Genomic DNA, 13,158 nt, shown 5'->3' on the forward strand with positions numbered 1-13,158 from the left:
CTGGCCAGGTCGGGCTGTCCTTGGTCCAGTCAGGAAGCCGGGCCTCCTGCTCTGGGCTTCTCCCTACATCTCAGGACAAACTGTTTCTGAAATCAATTTATTCTGAACGTCCAGTCCAGTAACTCAGTCCAAGGTTTAAGGGGCCAAGTGGCTGCTTTCTTTCTTCTCGGTTTCCATTCATGCTATTCATAAAATAAAACATGATTTTAAACAGATAGATAAAAGTCTTAAAATAATTAATCTCTTAAACTACTTTCAGCTGGACAAAATAGCAGCAGTTACTGTTGACATTCGCTGTGATGTGGGTGCTTTTTGTGCCTTGGAATTTTCCCTACCACGCTGAATGTCAGATCGTTCCTTTTCACAGTGGGGCTGGGGTTCTGATTGACCTTCGTGGGGTCCACAGGCCATGAGTGGTGGAGGTGGGACGTGAACACAGCCACAGGTTAATCCAAACCCAGACCCATGTTGCCGCTCAGCACAGGGTGCCGCTGGTGGCCCTAGCTGACTGCAGTACCCATCACGTAAGACTTAGGATGCCTAGGCTGGAAAGGTGTCCCTGCGTCTCGGGGCTTGACACGCTGTTCCTCGGGTCTGGGCTCAGCTGTGCAGAGGAGGGTGGGAAGCCTGGTTGCTCCGGGTCTGGGAAGCCTCCTGTTAGTACGCGGAGGGTCTTGGCCACACCCACTGCCTTGGTGCGCACTCTCTCTCTCTCTCTCTCTCTCTCTTTCTCTCTCTCCAGTCTGACCAGTCGGGCTCTGCATGGTGCCAGCAGGAGGAAAGCCATCCTTGTCCTTGGTGGTGTTGAGCAAAGCACTGTGCTCCAGCAAATATTTAGAGAATATACTTGAAGTCCCTTTATCCTTGGCATCTTTTTAAAAACATTTGGAATTTTTATTCTTTATTTTTTTTGAGACAGGGTCTTGCCCTGTTGTGCATGCTGGCCTCAGAATGGCGATTCTTCTGCCTCAGCCTCCTGAGCAGGTGGGATGACAGGTGGGCACCACTGTACCTGGCAGAAAAGTCCTTGCTAGCCAGTTAGGGCTGCAGACTGGGGTGAGAGAGCCTCCAGAGCCCCTGGAGGCCCAGGGCTGCATGTGCCCATAGGGAGCATTTCCTCCTGGAGCTGTGCACAGAGCAAGAGCCCTTCCCACAGGCCCGGGGCCTCTCAGCACCTGGCTCTGAGTGGCCAGGACAGCAGGTGGTGCTGGGTCTTGGCAGCCTGCAGGGCCATGAGTGAGGAGCTGGAAGAGCTGGTCACTGTCACAGCCACCCCAGGCAGCAGCCACACCTCCTGTGCCTGGCTCTGCCCAAGACCCGGAACAGGCTGCTGCCAGCCAAGAGCATCTAGGTGACCGAAACAAAGGCCTCTGCTGCCCAGAGAGCTGGGCCTCTGTTGCCCCTGTGGCCTTTGACTTTCGGGCCTGCTGAGTCAGCCTGTATATCAACAGCCGCAATTGCAGTAATCCAGTTAAACAAGCAGCTCCCTCTGGGGACCAACCAGGACTGCTGCGCTGGGCTACAAGGGTCGCCTCTTTCCCGGCAGCTGGGGCTTGCCCACTGCATGCCCTTCTCCCTGCAGGCCTGTGCCCCAGACAGTGGTCTGCTGGGAGGATCATGCCTGGTATCGGGCATGTTTGTGGGCATGAATGGGCAGGGCTGGGGCTGGCCCAGCACTGTCAGCATCAGCAGGCACTCAGAGAGGACTGGGGCGGGAGGATCAGACTTGGATGGCAGCTTGCTTTTGGACTCCATCCTCCAGAATTGTGAGGCCGAGTGTGCAGTGATTTGTGGCAGCCGTAGGACAAATGCAGGTGCCATCACTTGCCGGGCCTTCCTCTGGCCGTGCCCTTCCCATGTTCCACTCAGCACACTCCCCCTGATTCCCAGGGACCCAGGGGTGGCTTCTTTGGTCCTCTTCTCCACTTCTTGGTTTCCAGCTCTCCACGTGTCTGTCTGGCGACCGCTGAAAACAGAATTCCATGGGGCTGGCTTTGGCTCTGGTTCTCCCTGGTGACACGTGTGACAGGCGCCAAGGCAGTGCCCAGCCCATCTCAGCATGGACAGTGTGCTGGCAGGGTCCTCACACCATTCAGCAGACACTGGCGGCAGCTGTTACACTGAGACCGTGTACCCCCAGGTGCACAGGCACACTGGCAGAGAGGAAGGGTAGACTGAAGCAGAGGCAGAGTGCCCCGAAAGACCAATGCGAGTCCACTGAGGGTGCAGTCTCCATGTCACAGGGACAGGTTGGTGCACAGACCTCCCCTTCACTGGCCAGGGGCCTCCTCCTGAGATGGGGCGCAGCATTAGTCATCCATGCCTTGGCTGTCCCGGAAACTTTGTGCTCCCATGCAGCAGACAGAGAAACTAAGGCAGGGAAATGCAAGAGCCTTACTCAGGGTGCCTCAGCAAGGTGGGCACTGGGCTTGGGGCCACATTAGCAGCTCCTACTGCTTCTCCCCTTAACTCTGGCTTCCTGCCATGGGAGGAGCCCCCTGAGGGGTGGCTGAACACTTCCCCGAGGGACGTTTTAGGCAAGGAAGACAGCTGCGGGCCTCCCCTGACTCATTGTAGGCAAAGGCTCCTGTGGGACTCTTGGTTCCTGAGTCTCAGCTACTCCCTGCTGATCCGCGACATGATGTGACCCCCCAGGACCCGCCTTGGGTCCCCACAGCGGCACCTGGTGATGCAAAGATGGCGGAGGGGCTCACTCCTGCATCACCTGACTCCAGAGGGGACTTGGGGCTTTTGGGCCTCAGATGCAGGGCACCTGGCCACTGCTTGGTTGGTAGAGACATGCAGGTGACGGCAGCCCCAGGTCTCCTCTGCCTGGACCAAATAGAGAGGTGAGAAGCCACACATCCTCAGAAAGGGACCATGGAGCCGCTCCTTCTTGAATCTACCAGGTGGCTCCCATCCTCCCTGCGGCCGCCGGTGTCTTGATGGGGACAAGGTTCTGAAGCAGTTGTGCTGACGGGTGGCGTAAAGGCAGCAGTAAGCTGGGGGTCACCAAGGAGGCGCTCACAGCCGGCAGGCGTTGGGCTGGGGCATTGGCTGCCTTGGCCCAGCAAGTACTGACTAGGCACTGCCATCTGCCCAGTGTCTCAGTTCGCAGGTTATGTGGGGATGGGCCAGGGAGGCCAGCCTGTCCCTGCGGGGTATGAGAAGATGGCAAAGGAGAGGCCGGAAGCTCTGAACCCAACACAGGGAGGGATGGCGCCAGCAGTCACCCCTCCAGCCTGCAGCTGGGGATCTGGGCTGGCTGTCTCTGTGCAGAGCCAGGACAGCCCCAGGACGCAGGAACTGTCTGGGAACTGTGGATGGGCCCAGCCCTGGTCCTCTCAGGTGTCGAGATGGACCTGCCTGCAGACGGAGCAGTGGGCAGTGACCACAGGGCCCCCTGCCCCAAGGAGCCTACGCTTCTAAAAGACACATCACCTCAGTACCTCTGGGCCTCTGACTCCTGACCTCCCCCATCTGCCTCGGACAAAGACTTGTAGAAGAATCCAGGGCTCGCTTTGTAGAAAGCTGAAAATAATATGAAGCGGGGTTTCTATTTTTGAAGGTAGCACTTACATAAGGTGGAACCTTTCAGAAGGTTCAATCTAATCTTATTTAAGGAAATATCAAACAGCGCTGCAGACACAGCTGGAACAGAGGCTCCTCTGTCCTCTTCCTCCAGCATCCTGGCCTGCACTGACTCCAGGGCCCAGCCTCTTCTTGGGGCTGGGCCTGACCGTGGCCTGGTCACAGTCAGGTGCCTACTGGAGTGGCTACCTCAGAATGGCTGGAGCTCTCTCCAGGTGATGCTGACCAGGTCTCCACCCAGTCTTCTGGCACTCGGGGCCCATGCACCCCTCCGTCCCCAGCGTGCTTCCTTGGAGTTAGTAAAGGAACACTGGGAAAGTAGGCAGGAGTGTTCTACAGACTTTGTTAAATCTTGCCTACTTCCACTGCCAGACTTAATGCTGAAATTCCAGAAGGAAAAGGAGAGATGAAGAGGAACATGTCACACCTCGCAGCCTGCCCACGGTGACTCATTTCAAAACGAAAAGGCTTCCTCCTTTGGAAATGAAACCCATGCCATGCGGTCATGAAAACAGCTCTGGCTCCCCGTCAGCTGCACCCCGACCCGCCTCCTTGGCTCTTAGGACCAGAGAAGGGAGCCGCTCCCCCGAGGGCCGGTGGGAGTAGCAGGGCGGGGCAGCTGCATGGCCGAGGTAGCTAGAGAGACCCTCTGCCTCCACAGGGGCTCTGCCTTCTGCGATCCCCTCCCGCCAGCCTCTAGGCCCTCTCACCTTCAGTGCTCCAGTTGGTGCGATGCAGGAGGCTGAGAAGTCAGTCTTCTTCTGGGAGCATCTTGGTGAGTGACTCTGGAATGGTCCCAGGACTGGGAGGGACATCTGGGGTCCCTGCCAACCCTACAGGGCCAGGTCTTTGGTGTCCTAGCCAAGGCCTCTTCAAATGTCTCAGCGATTTTGTTCAAATGCCTGTGCTCTGCATGTCGCCTCTGCAATGGTCTAATTTGCTGGCAGTAGACTTGGGAAATGATTGAAACACTTTCTTCGGACTTGGAAGACTGAGACCCAGTAGCACCACTCTGGTCTGTGAGCATCACCTACTTTTATTACCAGAAGCCAAAGTCCCATTTGGTTGTTCAAAGATAAGAAGACATTTTCCACATAGACTGGAGGTGAGTGTCCTGGGCGCGGTCACTGCCGGGTGAAGTTTGTGGCACATGGTAGCTCAACCTGCTCAGGACCTAACGGATAGCACACATCTCCTGGGACAAGGAGCAGGTGGGGCGGTAGAGGCTGGATGGACTCGTGACGGACAGACTCCAAGGGGCCTTGTGAGCCGCACTGAGAGGCCACTTTACCCTGCTCTGAGACTGGCATCGCAGGGCACATCTGCCCCGACACCCTTCCTTCAGGGACTTCATGTGTTCCACCCTCACAGGCTGGGCCAGCTGCGCCTGTCCAGGAGGCACCGACACCTTACTGATTGATCCCTGCGGGGAATGGACGGCGCCCCGGCCCAAGCCCCTGGTGGTCTGAGTAGACACTGGAAAGGGACCCTGCCGAGATGAGATCCTTGTTGACAAGTGCAGCTCTCTGTAGAGAGGCCTCTGGTGATCTTAGCTGGCAGCACGGAGAGGAGGAGCTGTCCCCGTTTGTGAGCCACTGGGTTTGTTTGGCTGTGGAGTTGGGCTTGGCCAGGATAGAATAGGAAGGGGAGGAGAAAAGCGGCTCTGGGTACTGAGTGTGGAGTACAGAGCTGGTGCCGTGATCCTGCCCAGCCTCCCCTGGGTGTGCTCCAGGAGCTGGGGAGTTTCCCTGGGAGACAGGAAGTGAGGGCACAGCAAAGCGGCTGGGAAAGTGGGCCAGACCTGTTGGCTACAGGATCCCACGACACCTGCGCAGTGCAGTCCTCAAAGCCCCGCACGCAGACTTCTCTCGAGAGCTCACCCAGGGTTTGGGTGGGGTGCCCTGGACCTGACACAGGCCCAAGGAGCGGTGACAAAGGGGGAGTCCACACTGAGCTTTGACCATGTGTCTGCTCTTGCAGGGTGGCCGCCCTGTCAGACAGAGGCTGGGGCAGGGCCACTTCCTGTCTCTGGGGCAGGCACGGTACAGACCACAGACACGGCATCCGGTGAGACTTGCTGGTCAGCTGGATGGAACAGGCTCTGTCCTCAGCCCGGCTAGCTCGGGATGCTGCCGTGAGTGGAGGTCTCGGCACCTACGAGTTGCCTTGGCCAAGAGCCACCTCCGCCCCCCTCAGGCCTGCTCCCACCATGATACCCGCCTTCGCCCTTGTCTTCTCCCCCTTTCCCTTCAGCCAGACCTTGTCGTGGTTCCGCAGAAGGTAGAGCCTCCTGTTCTCTTCCACTCCCTGCTGCTCCACCAACTTCCTTGGTGATGATCGAATGATCTTCCTTGGTGTTCCTGGGGACCTGGCCATCGAGGCTGTTCTTGCCTCTGCACTTATTCCATCCTGGGGAGCCAGAACCCCTTGCCCAGGGACCTACAGCACCAGGCCTCTCCAGGGTCTAGCACCAAGCCACATGGCCCAGTCAGCAGCAATTGCACAAACAAGGCTGCCCTTGGTCCAGCCAGCCAGGCCCCTTCCGGAGGCAGGGAACATCAGACATCTGAGTGGCAGAGGCTTTCAAGATCAAAGTCAGCCCTGTCTTTGGGGGGAAAGGGACAGATCAGGTTTCGAAAGAACTCAGAGGGAGGAACGAGTCCTGCCCTGCTTTGCGGATGCCAGCCCTCTGCCCTCTGCCTGCATGGGGCTGCTCAGTGTGGGGAAAGCCTGAGTTTTTCTCTAAACCCTGGGTGGGTGTTCTCAGCTAAACCCAGTGGGAAGTCCTACCACCATGGGAGGTCGGCTGGCCAGACGGCACTTGGCAAGAGCCCACCCCTCGCCTGCTGCGGTGGCCAGCAACCCTGCCTGACGCTGCGGCCAGCTGCTTCTCAGCCCAGGGCCAAGCGGGGTTTCCCTGCTACCTTTGGAGCGGCTCAAGGCCCAGTTCTGGTCCTGTTGTCACTTCCTGGGACCGAGAGTCAGCTGTGCATCCCCGGAAGGTGCCGTCCCCTCTCCTGCCGAGGGCCACGGTGCCTGGCTCAGAAGAGCAGGGGACGCTGGGGAGGAGCGCGATGGAGCTGCAGCACACGCAGCAAGAGGACAGGGTGCGTGGAGAGAGACAGACTCTGGTGTGAGGGAGCCTGAGTCCAGGCCTGCTGCCGCCCGAGGCGCTGTGTCACCTCCCTTCCCGGGCCAGTTCTTCATCGGCGCCCTTGCTGTTGTTGGTGCCATCGATGCTGTTCACTGTGCTGCATACCACCGACCAGGAAGTCCTTCACCTCTCCCAATGACCCTTCAGGTGGTTCCCTGTAGGAGGACAAGGAGATCAGGTCCGAGGGGCTAACTGGACCTGCTCAAGACCAGCCAGCAAGGGCAACAGTAAAGATTCCGGCCTGGCTCTGTTTCAAGACTTCGTGCATTTTTGGGCTGAAAGGGCCCCCACAAAGCTGCACCCTAAGCCCACATCTATGGACCACCCTATCTTGGAAAAGGACCTCTGCAGGCATCCTGAAGGCATGGAGCTTGAGAAGAGCTCGCCCAAGATTGCCCAGCTGGGCCCTAAGTCCAGCCACATGCATCCCCAAGACAGGAGAGAGGTCGGAGGGAAAGTCTTGTGAAGGTGAGGAGAGACTGCGCTCACACAGCCACAAACTGGAGAGCCCCTGGAGCCACCAGAAGCTGGACGAGGAGGAAGGGATCTCCTCTGGGGTCTGTCGAGGGGTGAGGCCCTCCCTTCGGGCTTCTGGCCCCCAGAACTGCCCAAGGACAAACACCTGCTGTTTCTAGTCGCTCTAGCTGTGGGCAGCCTCAGACACTAACACACTGCAGGTATCAGCTGTGCTTTGTGCTGGAAAATGGTCCTGACGACCCCAATGCCAGAGCAAAGTGCAGTGGAAGGGCCCACAAGGACCCCTCATCCTCTGACAGTGGCTCTGTCAGTGCGTCCTGTGTGTCCCCTCCCTTGGGAAGCCATGCTCAGGAGAAATGGAGCGATCCCCACAGCCTGGGGGCAAGGGGCGTCCTCTGCTGAGCACAGAGCTCTCTGCTCCCCACAGCCACCCTGCCCCAGTCCTGCTGCAACCTGAGTCCCTGAACCCTGCTCGGGATCCAGCCCAAACTTCTGGTGCGCAGGACTGACGGGGCCAAGAGGGCTGATGCCAAGAGCCTTGAGTCAGGCCTGGGAGTTAGTCCTGGGTCTACGTGGGACCTGGGCCTGGCGTGGGTCAGCTGGGCATAGCTGCTGCCCTGACTGCCTCGAGAGGCTCCAGGGACAGTGCGTGTGAGGGCTTCTCGCCCAGCAGGACCATCGCTGCCCCAGCTCTGTGTCTACACCAGGAGAGAGCCTTGAATGTCTGCAGGAGGGTAACAGATGGAGGCCTGCCAGACTCTCCACCCAGGAGCTTGACAGTGTCTCCTGTCCTGAGCACACCTCTCTGAGAGGGCTGACAGGGTCTTTGCCTTGCCCTCCTTACGCACGCTGGATGCAGTGGAATAACAGCCACGGGGCTGCACCCATGGGTGGCTGTGCAGAACACAGCAGACTCGGGGCGGGGCCGCAGCAGCCTGGCCTCCCTCTGAGGCCTCCATGGGGGTGGGGTGGCTTTCTTCACTTCGGTTCTTTGTCCACCAGTGAGTAGGGACTGTTCACATTCTGGGGCCGGAGGTCAGCAGAGCTGCTGTGCTTCCACATCTGAGAATTTTGGTTTTGTGGGGAGGAGGCCAGGGCTCTATCTAGGGCCATTGTCCTCAGTTTAAATGGACCCCAGGGAGGCTCCCTGCTGTGACAGGAAGGCAGGCTGAGACAGGAGAGCTCTGGGTGGCAGGACCAGACAGCTCTACAGGAGGGAGTGGCCCCAGATCCAACGGTCAGGAGGACAATGGCATCCCCAGGAGGCCCCGGTCACGTTGGGCTGGGAAGGGACAGGAGATGACCACAGGAAATATCAGAAACGAGGCCGAGATATCAGCTGGGATCAGTCGTCAGCCTCTCCACTCGGGACTTTCCACATGACAAAGTGTTCTGCAGATGGAGGGAGCCTCGTGTCCCCCGCTTCCCAGCATGCGGCCTGGGTGGGTCTGAGGTGCACCCAGGGACTGCAGGGCACCCACCCCCGGTGGTGAGAGAAAGCTGAGGTGCAGCAGTGGCAGCAGCGCTGGGCAGCACCCGGCTCAGGGCTCTGTCCCTGGTGGCATCAGAGTTTCAGGGGAGGCCCGCAGCCCAGCAGGCCTGGGCTGCCCTCAGTGACCGCATCTCCTTTCACATTCCCGAGTGCTGTCTGTTTCTCACCCGGCCCCTCCAGGCCAATGGGCTTCTGAGCTAACAGCCGTGAGCTCCTCTTCCCAAAGGAGGTGTGGGAGGCAGAGGCAGGGCAGCCTCCATAGGGCACAGCCAGGCGCATGGTCAACGGCAGATTTGTACACAGACCCTGTGACAACACACTCCGCTGAGACCAGGGCCAGGGCAGGCTTCGGAGAGCACAGGCGAGGGCCCGGGAAGGATGGGGCTAGAATTGGGATCCAGACAGGCCTAGCTCCAGGGTCCACTCTTCTTCCCTGGAAGAAATATTGCGGGCACCTGTAGAGGAGGCCCCTGTCACTGAGGCTCCCCCACTCCTCCAGCCCAACACCAAGCCAGCCAGGAAGCAGCTAAGAGACAGCTCTGAGGTTTTACTCGGAGTCTGTTTTGTGAGGATGCCAGCCCGCTTTCCTCTATTTGTTAAAAATAAATAAGGATAATATCCATTCGGATAGCTACCTTGAGACTTATGCAAAATATGTTTATAACGTAGTTGGAACAATCCCTGGAATCCGGTAAGGTCTCTGAAAACTTAGCTCTTGCTCTGGGAATACGTTCCTCTGGTGTGCGGATCAGGAACGTCCAGCTTGACTATCCACGCATGTGTGCATGCGAGTGTGTGTGCATGTGGATTTCAGCACGCCAGAGCCAGAGCAGCATCTCGTGGTGCTCAGCTGTCCGTGTGCAGGAGGGGAAGAAGCCCCATGCACCTCACGCGGTCACTGCTAAGGATGACAATAAACACGCGGGAAAGCCCCTGCTAGTGTCAAATTCCCTAGCAGGACACAGAGTATAAGAACTTAAAGTGTGTGGGCGTTCATAATTACAGGAGAAGGAAACAGGACTCTGGGGCATCACTGTTCTGACTTCCTGCTCAGCGCCTCCCTGCCAGAGGGTCAGAAGGAAGCGGTGGGCTCCTCCGGACGCTGAGACACCCAGGCAGAAAACCAGGCCTGGCCTTGGGAGCCCGGAGCAGTGCCGGGGCTGGGCGAATGCTCAGGCTGCTGGGGCTTTGGTCTGGACTTTTCCAGGAGCCCCTTCTGAAACCTGGGCAGCGGGCAGCAGGGAGCCACTTCAGCCTGGCCAGCAGCTCCGGGTGCCTGCCCTGCCTCAGCTCAGCCCCAGGTTTCTGGAGTTGGCTCCCGGGGCCTGGGAAACAGCACAGTACATGCTGTGTTCTGATGTCTCCTCACTCCATGTTGGTTATGTCCCTGTTTCCCCGAGTCCCTGATAAAATAATGAGTTAACAGCTTTCGTGTTGATGCCGCGGCCCGGTTCTCAGCACACAGTAGGAATTAAGCTGCGAAAGCCCAGTGATTACCTCATCATTCCATTTTCTAGCTCGGGAAGCTGAGCTACGGCGGGGAGATCGGTGGTTCACCGAGGATGCAGTGGGACCCAGGGACTCCTACCTGGGCGGGTGTGTGCAGCTGTTTCTCAGGGCGCTTACGAGTGTCAGTAGCTTCTGGGAGGAATTAACTGTCGAATCCTCCTAACGTGTGCTGGTGTCGCCATCTCTGTCAGCCTCGTCGTACCCATGGGGAAACTGAGGCACAGAGGGTCAATATTTCCCTGCAGCCACACTGCTGAGAAGTGTCAGCGAGAACTGGAATGCTTGACCTCTGTGCGTGCCAGGCTCCATGCCAACCTATCTGGCCCCCTAAGTAGGCACCGAGCTGGATGTAGGACTCGCTCTGTGACCTGACTTGCCTGGGGAACATCGTGGTCTGGGGAGCTGAGTGGAGGCTTCTCCACGGACACTGGGCTGCCCCATGCCCTTGGCCCTCTTCGCGACTCCTTGTGCCCAGGACTTGTTCTGCTGCAACGACTCAGAGGATAAAAGACCAGACAGGAAGTGCCCTGGCCTCTGCCTCGATTCTGCAGGGCATCTCTGGATCTGTCTCCTCCACCACAAAAGGAGAAGTCAGTGCAAACAGATCCAAATCCCTCCAAGGTGTGTTTCGGGGGACAAGATGGTGCCTTCACCGGGGTTCCGTAGTCAGATAAGTCTCAGAAGTGCTGCACAGCCTGGCCTTCGTCAGCAGATGCTCCGAAGCTCTGCTGGCTTAGCCTGGTGTCTCCTCACGCACAGGATACTTAAGGCCGTGTCCGTTAACCCTTTTACACAGAGTGCGTGCAGAAGCGCTGGCCTCTGCTGTTCCACTCCTCCCTCACCCAGAGCCGGCCCAAACCCAGTCACTGAGTTCCCCTGCGGGAGGTGTCACCCCTTGGTGCCAGCTCTCTGCCTCCCCCCGCTGTGGATCCACCACACCGCAGGTCCCTGGGTCCCTGACTCTCTCTGGTGTCTGATCCTCCATCAGGGCAGGGAAGGGGACAGGGGTGTCTTCCAACAGCTGGAGGTCTGAGCACCCACAGCTGGCAGGAGGGAGATCTGCTTTTCCAGCCAGCCCTCAGGAGGTTTCCTGGAGGAGCGGGTCTGGCAGTGGGCCGCAGTGACTCTGTAGACTTGCTGGGGTCAGGACTGGACGAGGACATCCTGCTCTGGCAGTCTGGAGACAGCAAGGGAGGGAGGGGGCCCTGTGTCTCCTCCGCCATCTGGAGCGCCCTGACTCCAAGCCTGGTACGGACTCCACACAGCAAAGCCAGGTGCACAGGGAAGCTGGGGCTTCCCCTTCAGATGGCTCAGCCTGCAGGGGTTGAGAAGCAGCTGAGGCCATCTGCTCTGCCAGAGCTATTCTTGCTGTGATTCACCCCAGCAGCTCTCTGCAGGTTTCCTTGTACCCACCTGCACTGCGTCCTCAACGAGAAGGTCCTTTTCTCTCTCATTGTATATACTCTAGTGACGTTATTGTGCTGTTTGTTTGAGACAGGGCCTCACCACGCAGTTCAAGCTGGCCTTGAGCTCACTACATGGCCCAGGATGGCCTCGAACTTGTGGTAACCTTCCTGCCTCCCAAGGGCTGCGATTACCGGCGTGTGCCACCATGCCTGGCTCCTGGTGTGTTTTTAGAAATGGAGCTCATGCCACTTCTGATTTAGCACAGAGGGAGGAGAAGGTAAAGGACCAGACTTTTAGGAGTAGAAAGTTGTTTGTTCTTTTATTTTGCCAATCAGCAAGCATTTACTGATCACCTACTCTGTTCTAGTTGCTGTGCTGGGTGCCACCCAGAGCAGCATCACACGTGTTCTTTTCCTAAGGTGCCCACACAGGGGCCCCACAAAGGCATTGCTCTCATCACAGCCATGAGGCTTCTGGACATGGCTGCTGTGTCCCAGTGGGAAGTTGGGCTTCTTGGTAGGGGACCAAGAAGTGACCATGCACCACAGGGCTCCCGGAGACATCTCCAGAACAGCCCTGCCCAGGAAGCTTCCAGGGAGAAGAAGAATGTGCAAGTAAGGAGTGCAGAGGCCAGCCCAGCCTGCCCGAAGCACGGTGGAGGGCTGGGCTGGGAGCTGCTTGGGGAGCTACCCAGGCTCAGGCCATGAGCGACACTTCAGCGGTGTGTGAGTCCGAGCTTCACATCGAGGGCTTTTAGCAGAGAGAAGACTTGATAAAGTACAGGTCGTTAGGGAGCTCTTCCCTCATTCCCAGCTGAGCTGAGACCCAATGACAGAAGGCCAGGCCCTGGATTTCAGGAGAACCCTGAGCCAGTCAGAGGCACCGCCCTCCAGCCGGCAAATCTGTTGGCCGGGAGACAGGGAGCACCAGGGCCGGAGCTGTTGGGGCTCAGGGGTCCCTCCCTGGGGCTCTGGCAACCTCTCCTGCCTAGAGCAGTTGCTCCTCACCCCATAGGAGGGGCTGCCTGGAACTCACCCCTCCTGTTCACATTTTATGTTGCTGTTGATTCTGAACAGGAAAAGAGCAGAAAATAGAACTGTGTTCAGGGCAGATGCCAACTGGAGGGTTTTTTCCTTTCACTGTTGAACTGGGTGGGGAGGAGGAGGCAGGGGATGTGGGCCTTTGTCTAGGGCTGCTGAGGGTGGAGCAGTCGCCCTCAGGGCAGCGCCCAGGTTGGGGAGCCAACTAGGGGATCTGAGACCTACTCCTGACCCGGATAGTCTTTGCTCTGGGGGAAGAAGGCCTCCCTCTCCCTCACCACTCTGGAACGAGGGGATGGCCTTGGGAGCGGGCAGAGCTAAGTCTGGCTGGGCAGAGGTGCCAGCAGGCTTTGGACAGAACCCAGAGCAGTTCAGGCCTTGGTAGTCCTGGAGGGACTGGGAGAGGAAGAGTCAAGGGACCCTGTCCAGGGTCAGCCGTACAGGGAGCACCGGGCTCTGGCACCCTGGTGCCTACGTACATGAGGCTG

Source organism: Fukomys damarensis, unplaced genomic scaffold (assembly GCF_012274545.1).
Source record: "Fukomys damarensis isolate Sample0158 unplaced genomic scaffold, DMR_v1.0_HiC HiC_scaffold_2, whole genome shotgun sequence".
NCBI classification, from domain to species: Eukaryota; Metazoa; Chordata; class Mammalia; order Rodentia; family Bathyergidae; genus Fukomys; species Fukomys damarensis.